At 46.6% G+C, this 8241-nt stretch overlaps 1 pseudogene across 1 annotated transcript; it reads right to left on the minus strand.

Moving 5' to 3' along the window:
* Positions 1 to 2253: 2253 nt before the first annotated feature.
* On the minus strand, positions 2254 to 3180 carry LOC309327396 (14-3-3 protein theta pseudogene; annotated as a pseudogene). Its single transcript has one exon. The product of its transcript is annotated as a 14-3-3 protein theta pseudogene (transcript).
* Positions 3181 to 8241: the final 5061 nt, after the last annotated feature.

An 8241-nucleotide genomic window follows, 5' to 3' on the forward strand; every position in this document is an offset into this window, starting at 1 on the left:
AAGTGAGGGAAGACGTAAGGGAATATGTGAGAGGGTGTGAGACCTGCCAGAGGGCCAAAGGGGAGAGGGCTGCTCCGGCAGGGTTATTGGAGCCTTTGCCCACACCAGGGAGGCCATGGGAGGTGGTATTGGTAGATTTTGTCACTGACCTGCCCAGGTCCAAGGGGAAAATAGCGGTGATGGTGGTGGTGGATCTCCTGACCAAAATGTGCCATTTTGTGGCGTGTTCACATGCGGTGACGGCGGAGGAACAGCCAAGTTGTTTGTAGAGCATGTGTTTAGGTTGCATGGAGTCCCTTCTAGGGTCATTTCGGACAGGGGAACCCAATTCACCTCACGGTTTTGGCGCAAGCATATGAGTTTGCTGCAAGTAGAGGTGAGCTTCACCACCGCAAGGCACCCCGAAACCAATGGGCAGGCGGAAAGAGCAAATGCTGTTTTGCAACAGTATTTGCGGTGTTATGTCAGTCAGAGGCAGAATGACTGGGTGGACGGATTAGGACTAGCGGAGTTTGCGTACAATAATGCTGAGAACGTGTCCACCGGGATGACTCCTTTCTTCGCCAATCACGGAAGTCACCCTAGGGCTTTCCCAGGGAGGGGGGAGGAGTCGTGGAGTGTACCGGCCACAGAACAGTTTGCGGAGGAAATGGAGGCGATTCACCAACAGCTCCAGTTGAACCTGGAAAGGGCCAAGGAAGTATACAAGAGGGAGGCAGACAAGCATCGGAGACCAGGGGAGACCATTCGGGTTGGGGACAAGGTGTGGTTGTCAACACAAGGGTTGCCCTGGAAGGGGGGGGTGCAAGAAGCTCAAACCCAGGAGGGTGGGTCCCTTTGAGGTCATCCAGCAGGTAAATCCAGTGGCCTTTAAGTTAAGGCTGCCTGAGAGATTCATCCCGTCTTCCATAGGTCACTGTTGTGGCCCTACAGGGGAGGGGGGATCAGGCAGGGAAGAGGGGAAGGGGAGGTTCCACCGCCCGAAATTGAGGAAAGGGAGCAAGGCCACAAGGTAACTGAAATACTGGACTCCCATTGGAACGGGGAGCAGCTAGAGTATTTGGTGGCTTGGGAAGGGGCTCCCAGTTCGGAAAACGCTTGGGTTCTGGAAGGTTGCATTACTGAGGATTATTTGGTGGAGTTCCACGATTTATTTCCCAACAAACCCAAACCCCCGGGTAGGTTCTTTGAACAGGTGTTCGGTCCGACGGATGATGAAGACGACTTCGAGGGTTTCCCACCATCAGACAATGAGGGAAGAGGCCGGAGAGAAGGACATCTCAAAGATCGCTGGGAGCCTGCGGGTTTGGGGGAGGGCTAGGGTAATGTTTTTGAAGATGCAGAAAATGAAGATGAGATTTTCCTAGGTTTCACCCCCGAGAAACCTGATAAAGAAGAAATGGGAATGGCAGTCTCTCCAGAGGAGGAGAGAGGGGCCTTTGGGGAGGGGGTGGATGTCAGGGAACTGGAGGCAGAGAAGGGGGGAAGAATGGGCACCTACCGGGGAAAACCTCCTTTAATAAGCAGCTGCTCTTCCTCGGACGAGGAAGGTGACGAAGGGTTGTCAGGAGGTAATGAATCTGAGGGGGGGGGGAGGCACTTCTGGGGCCAAGTCACTCTCGTCAGAGAGGAAGGAGGGGGGCTGGGCTTCGGAAGTGGTTATGCTGGGGAAAATCGAAAGGAAATTTAGTCGGGACAACTGACCTGCCATGATTAAGACGGACTTTTGACCTGCTTGTACATAGCTTCAAAGGGGCAATAAATCTTGTAAATATGGCTGAATTCCTGGACTCTTATCTTTGCTAGCACTCACAACTAATTGCTGACAGCATCCATTTTTTTATTTTTTTTAGGAGTGTAAGTGAAATTTTATTGGGAGGGGATAGCAGTTGAACAGCAGCAACTGAAGAGTAAGAAGAATCCCTGTATTTAAAACACTCAGTAGCTCCTGCTGAACACACATGTAGGAAGCCACTCTGCCATGCTTCCCATTTGGCCCCAGACACCCCACATCCTACAGAAACAAATACACCGTAGCACAGGAAAGTCAAATCACCAAGAAACCACTGCAGAATAAAAAGGGAATGTGGAGAATTGAACTGTGTTGAACACTCTTTAGTTGCATTAACTACATTTTCATTTCATCACTGTAATACAAATAAATAAATAAATAAATACCCCACCACAGTTGCTTGCAGGAACTGGTTCCGATTTCTTTTTAAATACCAGAAACTTAAGTCCGCTGCATAAGCGTTTGGAAGTTACTTATGTTTATATGGAAATTAAGCCAGTATTAATACTTTTCTACAGCAGTAAACGCACACCAGGAAGGCCAGGACAAAACACAAATCAAGGAATGGAGTTTTCCCAAAGCTGCAGTGTGAAAGGACTATAAATTGATTTCCATACACATGGCTGGCTTCTCTTTGCTGTAGGAAATCCAAGCGGAGCTGTAAGGAATGAGACATGTAAAAAGGTTTCTTGAGAAGGGGAATGACACTCCATATGCAGTTTAGTTTTCTGCACCTTCTGAGGCATCACATTTTTCTCCTGCGCTGTCTGATGTCCATAATGTGAGGTTGTCTCTAAGCAACTGCATGATGAGAGCGCTGTCTTTGGACAAGTCTTCATTCAGCGTATCAAGTTCTGCAGTGGCTCCATCAAAAGCTGTCTTTGCCAATGTGCAAGCCAGCTCTGGGTTGTTGAGGATCTCATAGGAAAATACGGAAAAGTTAAGCGCTAAGCCTAAACGAATTGGATGTGTGGGTTGCATCTCTTTCTTGCTGATGTCAAATGCCTCCTGATAAGCCGCCTGTGAATTTTCTATTGTTTGTTTTCTGTCATCTCCGCTGGCAACCTCCGCCAGGTATCGAAAGTAGTCTCCCTTCATCTTCAGCTAGAACACCTTGCTCTCTGGGTTAGTTGCATTAGCTATTAAGTACTTGTCCAGCAACTGCAGAACTGTAGTGCAGATGGACTTAAGTTCAAACTCCACTTTCTCTCGGTAGTCCTTGACAAGCTGCATCTTCTTGTCATTTCCGTCAGTCTTCTGCTCAATGCTAGAGATCACTCACCAAGCAGAGCGTCTTCCCCCAACCACATTCTTGTACGCCACAGCGAGAAGATTGCGTTCTTCATTGGATAATTCAGCACCTTGCTCTGTCACAGCCTTCATGCAGGTAGCCAGGAACATCCTATGGCCTTCTGGGAGGAGGCTTGGGCAGCAGCCACAGCGGTGCAGGGGGGAGATTCTGCAAGAAAGAAGGGATCTTTAAAGCAGAGGATCTTTAAAGGGATCTCTAAACGCTAAAGGTTGCTTCCCCCTGTCCCATTACCTCCGAGGCAGGTTTCCTCCACCTGGGCTCCAGTCCCTCCCGGGATCCGGCGGCTCCGAGGCTGAGTCGTTCCCTCGCTGCAAAGCAAAGGAGACATCAGCCGGCGCTCCCAGCCAGGCTAGCCCCAGTCTGGGGCAGGAGGGTGGGGGACCTGGGAAGGGGGCATTTCCTCCTACCTGATCTTACAAGTTCCCCAAACCTGGCCTCCGCCTCCGTACGGGCGTCTTGGATCCGCCCCGGCCGGCCTTGCTCAGAAGCAGCAGCCAAGGTTTCCTCCCTCTCTAAAATCACTCGAGATGTTCTTCGAATTGGAGGAAACCTTGTCTGCTGCTTCTGCGGCAGGCAGGGCCGGGGAGGAGCCATGCCCACACGGAGACGGGGCAGTGGGGAACCGGCGCGAGGGTCCTCAGCCCGGAACCGCTGGGATGGTATCTTGCTCTTCGTCCCGGGAGCCGGATCTGAAGCCTCATCCCTGGAGAAATTAGGAAAAATATGGGCTAAGAAGGCAAAGAAAGAACCTGAAATGCAATATATTTCTGCCAACTCTATGCCTAAACTGAAGCCCAAACACGGAGAGCTATCTATTTCCCAAAATATTTAGCTATGGACTAGCAGGTATAGATTCATGCAGTTCTGAAGCCATAGTCGTGGAGTCAGTTCCGGGGGTGGGGGGCTGTTCCCCAAGGCAATAGCTGGGGGGGGGGAGAGAAGTGGACCACAAAGAAACTACAGGACTATCTAAATCAGGCCTTCCTCCTCCAGCTGGCTGTCCCATTGCTGGCATGAGGAAATGGCAATCCCCCTCCCCAGCGATGGGAGAGCCACTTCTTCCCCTGGTCCACTTCCACCCACCATGTCCGCTTCTGTCTGAAGGAAGGAAGGACGTATGGGGTGGGGAGAATTCTGGGATGCATCTCCACAGAACCCTTCCCAAGCAGAGCCAGATTGCCCAATGGGCAGAGCAGGCACCGGCCCTCGGCCCCTGCAACAACGGATCGCCATAAATATTATTGGTTTTGCGTAATAAAATTGGATTGTTAATATTTCTGGTTGGTAGAATCAAATCACAGCATACCTGCACATTCGGAGTTTCCCCCTTGCACCGCTGGGCTGCTGCTGCCTCTGGTGGTGGGGGTGGGCCGGAGCCTTGGGCTTTCCTCCCAAACCATGGCCCTGGGAGAGACAAAGGACATTGTATTTTCCTGGCATAAGCATCCACTCTAGGGCACCGGGGTCCCCTGGGCCCTCCCCAATTATTTGGGGCTGGAGTGAGGCGGGACTGCTCCCCACCCCCAGCCCAACCCTATATGGCACATGTGGGGAGTGGGTTCCCCATGGAATTAACATACCTCAACTTGCAGCGCTTCCCCACGGTGCTGAACTTGCCTTCCATTTTGAGAAGCTGTGAGACAGAAAGGAAAAAAAAACAGAGGAAGTTAGCAACCAGTTATTCATAACAGAAAATATCTTCTGGGGTCCACAGCTGAGGACCTGCCAAGCTATCAACAGCTGTGGACAAGGCAAGCCAGGGAGCCAGGCCACACGAATCAGGGACGGGTGAGGCTAATAATAATAATAATAATAATAATAATGTTTTTATTTAATACTTTTATTTTGCTTTAAACCAATATAGATAAATATAATCAACCAAAATTACAAAAGAAAAATCCTTAAGAATAATAATAATAATGAAAAAAGCTAAAAACAACTACAAAAAATATCAAAGTACATGGCATAGAACATAAGCCATTATGGGAAAGAAAAAAGGTAAAGGAAAAAAGAAGGAGGAGGAAGGAAAAAAAGAAAAAAAAAGGGGGGGGGAGAAAAAAAAGAGAAAAAGAGGAAGATGAGTCAAAACACAAAAAGACTCGTCTATTGTACGCTTCCGTCAAGGTCACAAAAGATTATTATTCTTATCAATTCTCTCTATCTGCATTCCATTGAATCCCTCATCTTGGTATCAGGGAACATTTCCCTATGCGGTATCATTCTAAACATAACCTTGATGAACCCTTATACCCTAGATAATTATTTAGACATTCCCATTCTTCTTTCACCATCTTTTTAGGTTTATCTCTTATTGCATCTGTCAGTTTGCGAGCTCCAAGTACTCGCACAATTTGACTACCCATTCATCTTTAGTGGGTGTTTGTTATCTTTCCAGTGTTTTGCCACTATAACCCTTGCTGCTGACGTTGCTTACACAAATAACCTGGTTTTATTTTTGCGAATATTATCTGAAACCATTCCTAGCAAAAATTCTTCCGGTTTCTTGTTAAATGTAGTTTCTATCAATCACTTTATCTCTTCATAAATCATATTCCAAAATCTTTGTATCTCTAGACAGGACCACCACATATGGTAGTAATTAGAATGTTATTTCTATGGGCCTCGGAGCTCCCCTTACCTTTAGAATTCATTTCTCTAAACCTTCTTCAGAGTCTATCACCAACATCTGACAGGCATCCCTCTTGCAGGGCAATTATAAGGCTTGCTTGCAAAGCAGCCCTTTGTGACATCAGCTGGCAAACAGGGGCCAGGCTGCTGGGTTGTCAGGCAGATGAATTAAGAAAAATAAAATCAGGGGGGAGGTCAAAGTGTGCTTGTTTTCTCCTGCTCCAGAAGCTCTCACAACCTGAAGCCGTGGCTTCAAGCTCCAAAAAGGAGATTCCGACTCAACTTCAGGAAGAACTTTCTGAGAGCAAGAGCTGTTTGACAGGGGGAAGAAATCCCTTAGGAGCCAGTAGATTTTCCTTATCCTGGGTTAACATGTATGGGTGGCATGGCTATCTAGGCCATGATAAGGTTAAATTTCACAAAGGATTCTTAAATCACATTGTGAAAAAAACATTCTATGAGGTTTGGGAGGGAAGCAAAAAGTCAGTAGTCACTAAAACACCCTGGTGGCTTTCACTGATGGAATCTCCAGCCGTACATAGGAAAAATATGAACAGGGACTGGTTAACATATAGGGACTTAGTAGAGGAAATAAGTAGTGACCCAAAATTAAAGGACCTAGGAGAATTGAAAAAGATAAAACATGGTTGGAATATTATCAGTTAAAAGCCACATTTGAAAAGGATAAAAGGACTAAGGGATTTGATAAATAGATATATATCTTATTTAGAGAAAGACATTTTATATAGTAACCAGAAGACACTTTAAAAAATCTATAAATAATTATTGAATTGGCAAAGGAAAGAGGAAGATATTTAAAAAGTTATAACAAAATGGGAGGCAGATCTGGGACATAGGATTGAATCCGATAAATGGAAGGAATCATGGAGTAAAAATATAAAATTTACGGCTTGCTATCTTATAAGAGAATATCTTAGGAAAACATATTATAGATGGTATTTGACTCCTGTAAAATTGGTGAAAATCAACAAATCATATAAAGGTGCAAGGAGCATGTAGGAACATACTATCACATGTTGTGGTGTTGCTCAGGGATACAAAAATTTTGGAATATGATTTACGAAGAGATAAAAAGATTGATAGAAATTACATTCAGCAAGAAGCCAGATGAATTTCTACTAGGAATTGTTTCAAATAACATCCCTAAAAACAAATTCAGGTTATTTATGTATGCGACGTCAGCAGCAAGGATTATTGTGGCAAAACCTTGGAAAGATGCACACGCACCTACTAAAGAAGAACGGTGAGCTTTCGCGATGATAAAGAAGGAGGTGGGGTTGCCGGCGGCACGCCCCTTCCCCACATTCACGGGGGCAGCCCCCGCGATCCCTAAGGGAATCCCCGCCCGTGTCATACCCCGGGCCAGCCAATCGGCTGGCTCCGGGGGCGGGGCCTCGGCTATTTAAACCTGCTGCAGCCGAGGCTCCTCCTCTTTTCCTCCGCGGCTGCAGCAGACCCGGTTTGGGATGCGCTTGGTATTTTAGATTCTGTCGCTTGTTTCCTTGGTCTTTCCTTGGCTCCTTTTCCCTCTCCTTTTTCGGTTTACTCCTTCTGCAGCGCGTTCGAAGAGCGGACTTTAGATCAATCTTCTGGTTTTTGAAGCCCTCCATTCAAAGGCTCTGTCTTACTTGCGGGTTAGACAAGTATTATACAAGTATATCTGTAACGCGGGTGGCTGCAGCCCCCGGGTGAGGTTGGTGACGGGGGTTTTTTTAACATGGTGTGTGGTGGTTGTTCAAAATTTTCCTTGCACGAGTGAAAGGGGAGGCAGCTTGTAAAAGGGGACCAGGGTTGAAAGTGTAGGCAGCTCATTTCGCGCTTTAACATTCTCAGGGTTTTAACCTTGATTGTGTCGTTTATTCTAAATTTTCCTTGCACGAGGCTAGGCTGCTACATTGTTGTGATTCCCATGGCTGGCTCCCGGGTCTACAGGGGAGAATCTATTATTGTAGCAAGTTGCTGAATGACAGGCTCTTAAAGTGCGCTTTATTGGGGGAAATACTTTTTAAAAATATATTATAATAAGAGTCTTTGGAAGTGCTGAGTGGCAGTTAGGCATTGGTAGGGATACTGTCCTATTGTTATGCAAATGAAGGGGGAAGGAGTGCCATCACTTTCCCCCAAGCCAGGGTAGTCGGAGGGGGGGGGGGGAGGCAAGTACTTGGAGCTTGCTAAACTGACAGAAGTAATTAGAGATAAACCTAAAATGATAGTAAAAGAAGAATGGGATTATCTAAATAATTATTTGAGGGGTAAGGGCTCACCAACAAAGATCTGGCTTTCGATACCGCAAAAGAAAGGATCCCTGATACCAAGATGAGGGAGGCACTGAAAGGCTGATTGACGGAACAGAAGGGAATAATGATCTGTTGCGCCAAACAAGACTTTTTTGTATGCGGCTCGTTCTTTCCTCTCTTTTTCTTTTCTTTTTTCCCTTTTTATTTTCCTCTTTTGTTTCTTTTCCTTTTGTATTTTATATTCTTTGTTT

Source organism: Podarcis erhardii, assembly GCF_964252035.2.
Source record: "Podarcis erhardii genome assembly, chromosome: 13".
Classification (NCBI taxonomy): domain Eukaryota; kingdom Metazoa; phylum Chordata; class Lepidosauria; order Squamata; family Lacertidae; genus Podarcis; species Podarcis erhardii.